Below are 8877 nucleotides of genomic sequence, written 5' to 3' on the forward strand. Positions count from 1 at the left end.
CGTAGACTTCAGGGAAATTATGGTTCTGATCTGAATTTTGTGCACCAAACTCAGTTTACAGAGCCAAACCAAGACCTGGACCCAAACTCTCCTGAGCTTCAGGCACGTCAAGATCTGAGTTTTGCAGCCCAGGTGTACCCTAGACTCCGTACTTTTCCTATATTCTATCTATTTTGCAGAAATACCTCCAAATATTTGGGAAGGTTGAGCTCCACAGCACATGATCTTTGCTATATTTCCCTGCCCTCTGGGGTCAGCAAGCGTCTAAGGACAACCCCTATCTCAGTCCACTGTGCTCTGATCTTTGAAGCCAGAAGGATCTACTTGCTTGGACAGATGCATTAAACGTTTGTAACAAAACCTTTGACCTGGTGGTGGCATTTGTCACAAACCTGAAACCTGGGCAAGGTTCACCAACCTTCAAGCAAGCCTAGGATTGAGGTGGGAACCATGGGAAACTTTCTGGTTTCATCCAGGTTTTGCTTGGTTGTTTTGGGTTTATTCCAAAATGAGAGTCAAGGGGGACACAGCCTAGAAAAACAGTGAAGCCAGAACAAAAGATCTGTTTGAACCCCAACAGGCAAAAGTGTTTCTGGTTGGACTGGTCCTTCCACACAACAAACTAATATTTCCAGCATGAAGGACTGAATGTAAACAAATCATTCAGGAGAGAAACTGGGGATGACACACCATGTTAGAGAAAAAGTGAAGGAGAAATATGCCATTTTTTCTTGATGTATTGTTAGTGTAGGCGAAAAAAATGATGTTATGGCCTCCGTGAGACCAGACACCTTCAAGATTTCCCCACGTTCTGTGAGTGATGCACACCAATCGGATCAGGACATACACAGGAAGGCAGCATGTGCTAATGGTTAGTGCATGGAGGACAGTGTATTGAAAACTGGATTCTATTCCTGGCTCTCTCTGATCCTGGTCAAGTCACCTTGGACTTGATCCTGAAAAGTGCTGGTGACTCTGGGCCCAATCCAGCCACGCACTTAAGCACATGCTTAACTTCAAATGCTGGCATAGTTCCATTGATTTCAAAGAATGTGTTCATCTCTTTGCAGGATCAAGCCCCTTAATGTCTCTCTTTCTATGCTTCAGTTTCCCCATTTATAAAATCAGGATAACGACACTTACCTATCTGCCTCTGTAATTGCTTTGAGATTTAATGTGGAAGCTGTGCAGTTTCCTTTACATTTCAATACAATTCCTGAACTTAAAAAGTTAAATAGTGGGTCTGTGTCAGGGAAAAGCATTGTTTGCTACTTGCTAAGGCTGTTCCATTGTAGCTCACAGAACAATAGGGGGGGTTCCTGATTGTGTTGCAAGAAGATCAACTTTCTCCCAGGAGATAAATTTCATGATCACTGTTTCCCCAATGACATTTTCTGGGTTTGTTTTTTTTTGGGGGGGGGGGATGAGTAAAAACCAATACACCAATTATATATATTTTTAAAATATGTAATCTATATTCACTACCTTTGAACACCTTTCATTGTTTAAAATGCTAATCTTGTTTCATGGCCTCTCATCCATTCCACTTGTGAATTATTAACTAGAACTGGTTGAAAAATGAAAAAAAATACACAAAAAACTCCCCCCCGCCCCCAAAAAAACAGACTTTTTTTAATAGAAATATTCAGTTTTTGAAAAATGTCAAGCACTTTGTATGCTGGTCAAAAAAAATAACATTTTTGGGAACAAAAATAAAAATGTCTGCAAAAAATATAATTTTAAATTTTGAAAACACAAACATTTTCAACCAGAGCTATTCTTAACCAGTTAGAAGTACCTGCAGTACTGTGCATTCATTAATAAAATGCAACAGTGCGTTAACTTAACTCAGCATTTCTAAGCCACTAATCCTCACCTATTTTGTGTTTGCAGTTAAATCAAGATGTCAGTTAGGGGACTTGCTTAGAGGACTCAATACAAAAGTGAGTCAAAAGAAAAGGAATACTTGTGGCACCTTAGAGACTAACCAATTTATTTGAGCATAAGCTTTCATGAGCTGAAGTGAGCTGTAACTCACGAAAGCTCATGCTCAAATAAATTGGTTAATCTCTAAGGTGCCACAAGTCCTCCTTTTCTTTTTGCAAATACAGACTAACACGGCTGCTACTCTGAAAAGTGAGTCAGTGTCTCCCACCATCTAGAGTATGTACTGGGGAGTCAAGAGACCTGGGTTCTGTTCCACACACAGTCATTGATTCACCTTGGGAAAGTCACTTAACTTCTCTGCACCTTTGTTTTCCCATCTGTGAATTGGAGCTAATGGTATTTAGCCTTTGAGAGCAATGAATGAAAGTGCTACGTGTTACAGTATATGAGGTCTTCCCACCTGCATCCCATGTATTATGAGTCCCCTGAATCTTTTGGCTTCAGCACCCCGATGAATTTGTTTATGACAATCCGTGAGAATTCTGTGCATCATAAATGCTGACCGCATTGTATTAGGTCTGTGAGGCCAGACAATCACCTTTAACTTCTGGCAAAGATGATCCACCTAAATTCCTGTTGAAGTCAGGGTTGTACATGTCTAGTACTATGGCTGAAAGTATTGAATTTGCCTTCCCAACACAGGCTTTCTATTTCCATTGCCATCAGCATCACAGCTTTACTTAACTGCAAACAGCCAGTCTGGAATGCTGTTTGTAGTTTTACCTCATCCTTAGCTCAAATAAATTCACCAGTAAAAACTGGCTGTGAGGTTACATCCCAGACTGTGGAAGTACCCCAAAATCTTTTCCTCTCTACCCAGCTACGAGTCCACAGGGTCGAAAGGGCTCAGAAAGAAAAGCGTGTGTATTACTCTGCAGCTTCACTTGCTGAGATCAGAGTTCAATGTTCTATGCTTCTCCTGCATTAGCTGATCAATTCCCTAGCCCCTTGAGCAAGAAGCTGCATTCACTGAATGCCTTAAACTGCTTGAGAGGTTAGGGTTGTCGTAATTTCTTTCAGGAGAAACCTAGAATGGCTGCTGGCAGACGTGTAAAGGAGGAACTGATAGTTGCGTTGACTGCCCTGTAGATAAGTGTGTATATTTTTAATTTTTATCTCAGTAGAATGTGTTCTGTTTGTGACTTGGTCTCATAATAAGGAACACTTTGCACTTGTAAGAACGGAAGATCTCAAAGCACAGCACTGCTCTGAGGTGGGTACATGCTATCTCTATTTTATCAATGGGGAAACTAGGAGCAAAGGTAAAGTGATTTGCTTGTGCTTGCACAGTCACTAGCAGAGCCGCAAATGGACTCCATTGTTCCGCTTTCTTGGACCTGGGCTCTAACCACTAGGCAATGATCCCTATCACTTTCAGTGTCTGAAAAGCATTTCAGTTCCCCTCCAAAGACTCCAACCCACCTGCTCAAATCCAAGACATGCGGCCTTGTCCCCATTGATCTGTGGCCAAAGAGAGAGCAAGGAAGAAAAGTGTGTTTTATTCTGGAGGTTGGCGTTTCCCTATACAAACGCTGTTGAAATAAAGAAAAATGGAGGGAAATTGTAGTGAGCTTAGCAGACAAAACTGAGCAGTTGGCTGTGGCAAGGCTCACAGTACTTAAATGCAATAGCTGATCTAATCGTTGTTCTTGAGGAAGCTTTTTGCTGCATTTTAGCACACAAAGCTTTCCCTTTTCTCTTTTGTGGCTTGAGCTGCTATTTAAGAAAGCAAAAATCAATAAACCTTTCCAGCTTTCAATCTTTTGCCCCAAAAGGTGTTTTTTTGGGTAGTGTTTTGTCATTCATAAGCTGTGGCGACAAATCCTTGACATCATTCGTGGATAATATCGATCAGCTCTTCCATTGCGCCAAAGGACAAATAGAAATCATTTATCTGTCTGGACTCCAAAACAGCAAAAGACAAAGGGCTCCGCCAGCCACCCATGACAATCAGCAGCTGAAGGTATTAGCAGGAGGTCAAGTTCAGAGGTCAGAGGTCAAACAGGTTGTCATCAGTTTCTCACAGCTTTCAGAGTGGAAAAAAACAGCTGGTTCTTATTAGCCAAATCCACTCCACTGTAAGAAGAGAAGGGGGAATGGGAAGAGGTACGAAGGGTTTGCTGGTTGTGAGATCAGTGTGCACAGGAGTGATTTTTGAAAAAAGAGGACTGGGTGAGCACAGGGTGCCATTGGCAAGGCTGTACTTCTGGAAGGGAGTCCTGTCCATGGGATTTACTGCGTCTAATTCTCTGCCGACTAGTGTGATAAACAAAGATACTGTCACAAAGTGGAGCTGCTTGTGGTATTGAGAGAATGAGCTTTCTATGAACTAATCCTGTTGGCCGGTTAAGGGGTGAGAGAATGTGAGTATGTGGTGAGGTGGGGTGGTGCGCCAATCTTCCTGCCAGCTTTCAATCCTTTAAATAATCTGAGGACTGCAGGTAATCACTTCCAAATCAGACAAGAGGTCTGGTACAAGCCAAAAAGTGAGTAAGGATGGCCTTGTGATAACCTAGAAAGTGGGAGAAATGTGTGGTTTCTTATCCTCCTTATAATACATCAAGAAGGTCTGAAAAAAAATATTTACTACAAATTTCAAGTCTTGACTGACCTGGTTTTGCTGGAGGACCAATGAAGTACTGGGATTATGACAGGATACAAAGTTGAGTAGTTGAGGGGGGAAGGGATTGTATTTGTTTTAATCTCTTTGGGTTCTGTTTGGTTTGATTTTTTGTTTGTTTGTTAACATCACCTAATTCAAATCTCTGACAAATGCCTAGGGGACAAGGGCTCTTTGCCCAAAGCCCCCTGTCAATTCAAAATCAAGCTGCTGAGAGAGCCTCTTCCCTAGTCCTCCATGAAGACTTCCACCAAAAACAAAGTTAAGACATGATATTTATAAAATTAAACCCAGCAGCCTGTCCTCCCCCATTTCATTTATAAAAAGCTTTTCGGGCATCTCTATGCATCATGAGGGTCACAGGGCCATTCATTTCTTTTACTTGCCATCTTGAAATCAGTCAGGACACCTTGGTTCTATTCCCCAGGCTGAGGCCGCAGGATTCATGGGGGCAAGTCATTCACCTCTCCGCATTTTTTCACCCCCATAAAATGAGGTAAAGGTGTTTGTCTATCTTCCATGACACCTGCATGATTAAATTAATAAATGCCTGTAGAGTGCTTTGAGATCCTTGGATAGAAAGCACTTATATGGGTCTGATCCAAAGCCCATTGGAATCAACTGATCCAAAGCCCATTGGAAGCTTTGGATCAAGCCCAACAACAGGCCCATTTCTAAAACAGCCTCATCTCTCATCTTTAACATGTTCATGGCCTTAGGATGGACACAGAGCTGACGTAGGACATAACTGATGCATAGCTTTGGTGTAGGCCTTCTGCATAAAGGTGTATTTCACCCTTGATTTACTAGCTGAAAAAGTATCTGGGTCTTTGTCTGTTTCATGTTTAGGTTCTCTTCATTAGGCTGTTCTCTCATACAGTTTTCTCCAAGACTTGTGCTCTAGGAAGAAAGCACCAAATTAAAGTGTTCCTTGGCCAGTGGTGGGCTCCTGAATTCTGAATGAATGGGGAAGTTGGCTTCCAATTTAAAAAACATGGGGGTTTTTGTGTGGGCAACTACTGCTAGTCATTGACGCCTGAAGTCGGGCCAATGCCTGAAAAGGTGCCCATTCTTTTCACAGTCCTCTTTGAGTGAGTTTCAGTGCTTGTTGATTGTGTTGTTTCTAAAATTGCCAGTACCATACATAGAACACTTCTCCTCACAGCCAATCCTCAATAAAAGGAAATAAGAAATTCGTAGGTGTAGACATAGAAAAATGAGTGAATACATTGCGAAAAAAACGTACATTAGGATAAATAATTAGGAAACATGGCATGGCAGCTCAGGGTTGAAGGCTGGCTAGACACAAGTTAGCCCTGTCACTATTGAGGGCAATAGCACCGGTATTCGCCCTCCGTGGGCCCATTGTTTGACACATCGTATTTGTTTGCAAACGCCCTATAATTCTTTATCTATGTGGTGTGGGGGAAGGGGGTTGTAATATATAATGCTGATGCTTCAGTGATTTTACCTTTGCACCAAATCAAGGCTAGCAAACTCAAAAGCTAAGCCAATAATCAATCTTACAATAACAAATTGGTTCAGAGAGAAACCTCCCTTGATCCATCCAGGACTCGTGAGCCACCCTATAACAACAAACCGGGATGTGCAAATCGGGGCTCATAAGCATCTTGGTGTTAACAGTTTGCACATCCCAAGGATCATCAGCATCCCTACAACAGCAAATCAGTGTGCATGTGTACTGAAGAAAAAATACCCTCTGATTAAAATAGCTGTTATCAGTCATAAACTACCTAAGGGCCTAATAAAAGCAGCGAGGAAAATTTATTTTAAAAAATGTAACATACTTCGATTTTTTTTCTAATTTAACTACAATTAAAATAGCTAGAAAGCTCCCCTTGCCATCAAATTTCACCTGATCCTTTCAGAAATATGAAATGCCTTTCCTGGTGTATGGTGAAGCATCAAACCATAATCTAGAAATCTTAGTACACTAAATAAAGAGAGTCCACAAGAACATTGCAGGGCTGTCCCTCGGAAATGGAAGGCTTGGAGCTTTTCACCTGCAAGGAGGCAGAATAAGCCCATTTCCATCTTCTTTCTGTAAGACATAAATACTTAGAGTTTACATCAGTCAGCAGAGTTCTCCAGCCTAAATCAGCGTCTGTGTAACAAGGAGAGTAGGGTTTATACACAAAACTGTTTGGTCAGTGCTAAGTCCAATAGTATCACAGAGCACCTCTTGTCTCCCTCCTTAAAGGGCTTTCTCTGGGATTGCTTTGCTTTGGCTATCTACTTTACTGAACTACCTGGTGAAGGCCTTCTGTGGTGCAAATCTACTTTGGTTCAGTCAGTGCTGAAGATCACGGGTGCTCCCTAAGCAGGCTCATGGTAACAGAACAGAGGGCAGTGTAGCCGTTCAGTGTCATTTAATGTATGGCGTTAATATCCTGGCTGAGATCACATGCCCGTAGTTAGGTAAAAATGGACCCAAACGAGTATGTTTAAATCCTCTTTGAGAGGAGATGGGAAGTTCCTGTCAAGGCATGATCTAGCCAAAAACTACTCCACAACCATGTGTGTCTGGCAGTTACCATTCAAGAGACCCCAGCGCTGGGACAGCAGAGGATGCTGTGTGTGGAAAGCTTGAGCAGCACTTGCCCGTGCTGTGCCTGGCTCTAGCTAGTGCTGTTATCCCTCATTTTCATAAGCAAAATCGTTCAGGCTCAGATAAATTTAAAAACAGGGACATGGTCCAGTCTTTTAAAGCCTGGTCATCTAAAAACCCTATGCTGTGGGGAAATGGATACACAACTATAGTCAGTCACTCTCTTGCACTTTCTCTCTCTCTCTCTCTCTCTCTGCTCTGCTTTTTACAGCTCCATCTCACCACAATTATTCCCAATGACTTATTATATTTTTTATTTTAGATGGACTCAAAAAGATGCATCTGATATTTAACCACAAATGCCTCAATGGAATTTCACTCAGGGACTGCGCTGAACATGATATTGACAGCATGGTACCAGCATGCTGAAAAGAAACACACTGTATATATACTTGTATGTACATTTTATTTATACCATGACACGTTTTTTCCTATTCATCAGCTACTAGCTGAGATGAGAGACACCTTCTTACAAGCAACAGGCATCTTATTGTAATATAACAAGGCTATCTCTTTGCACTTTAGATAGCTAGCTAAGCAAATACTTGTCCAAGCATAAACCATCACTGGCTAAATAAACCCAGGTCTGGAATGCTGGGAGCTGGTATTACAGATTCACATTAAATACATGATGTGGTAAATTTAGAGCTTTACTTAAAATATAAATATCTATATAAAATTTCTCCTTTTATTTTATTTTTCTCCCAAGGACACTGTCAAGGTCACCAAGAATCCTGATGCGCCAAACAGTGTATCAGGGATACAAACCCATTTCACCAGACTATTGTTGTATGTATCCTCTTGTGCCTCCAACTTCATTTCCACTTCAATTTTATCAACCTTCCACTGGAGACTCAAGGAGATAGGAAACAAGTACTGACACGAATTAGCCCTGAGATTGACTGATATAGCTCAGCCCAGGGAATTCTGGGTAAAACGTTCTCCGGACTCACTCTCTCTCTCTCTGGCTTTTTTTTTTCCTGATCCACAGCAACCAGTCTCTGTCAGTCAGCTGTCACAAATGTCACCAATTCTGTACAGGATGACAGACAGGGCAGGAAGGCTTTGGATGGGGTAATTTGCCAAAAATACAAAATGTGGTGCATTAAAGATGGCAGCGAGGTCAATGAGAGAATGGTTGGTGGAAGCTTGAGGGAAAAGATTCCCTTAGAGAGGAATAGCTGAAAACGTTCTTTTCTCACAGCCATTGTGAGCCTCCAGAAATCTTATTCCTTTCCTCATTTGCTAACTTTGCGTTTCTTTGAAAACCTTCTGCCTGAGGATCCGATACCACTTACTGACCATCCAAATAAATAAAATGCTAATTCCTCATGAGCAAACTGTGATAGGGAGTGGTAAAGTGATTTGTTCAGTGTCTTGGGGAGACTGCACTGGAGCTGGGTATAGATCTGAGATCTCCTGACTCCAGATCTTGTACTTTAGCCATCATATCTTGCTTCATTTCTTCTTAGTGATCGGGATGTTTTCCCTCCAGCCTGTGTGGAGGGGGAGAGCTTCCCTCTGTATTTCCCCTACCTTATACTTCCATCCTACGGACACCACCCTTTCAGCCAACATCTGCGAAAGAATGAAAGGAGTGTGTCTGCCATTCTGATCACGGTGAGTTCCACCTTACTGTATGAGCAGTTCTACTGATTTCAGTGGGACCATTTGCAATATA

The sequence above is a fragment of the Lepidochelys kempii genome, chromosome 17 (genome assembly GCF_965140285.1).
Source record: "Lepidochelys kempii isolate rLepKem1 chromosome 17, rLepKem1.hap1, whole genome shotgun sequence".
NCBI classification, from domain to species: domain Eukaryota; kingdom Metazoa; phylum Chordata; order Testudines; family Cheloniidae; genus Lepidochelys; species Lepidochelys kempii.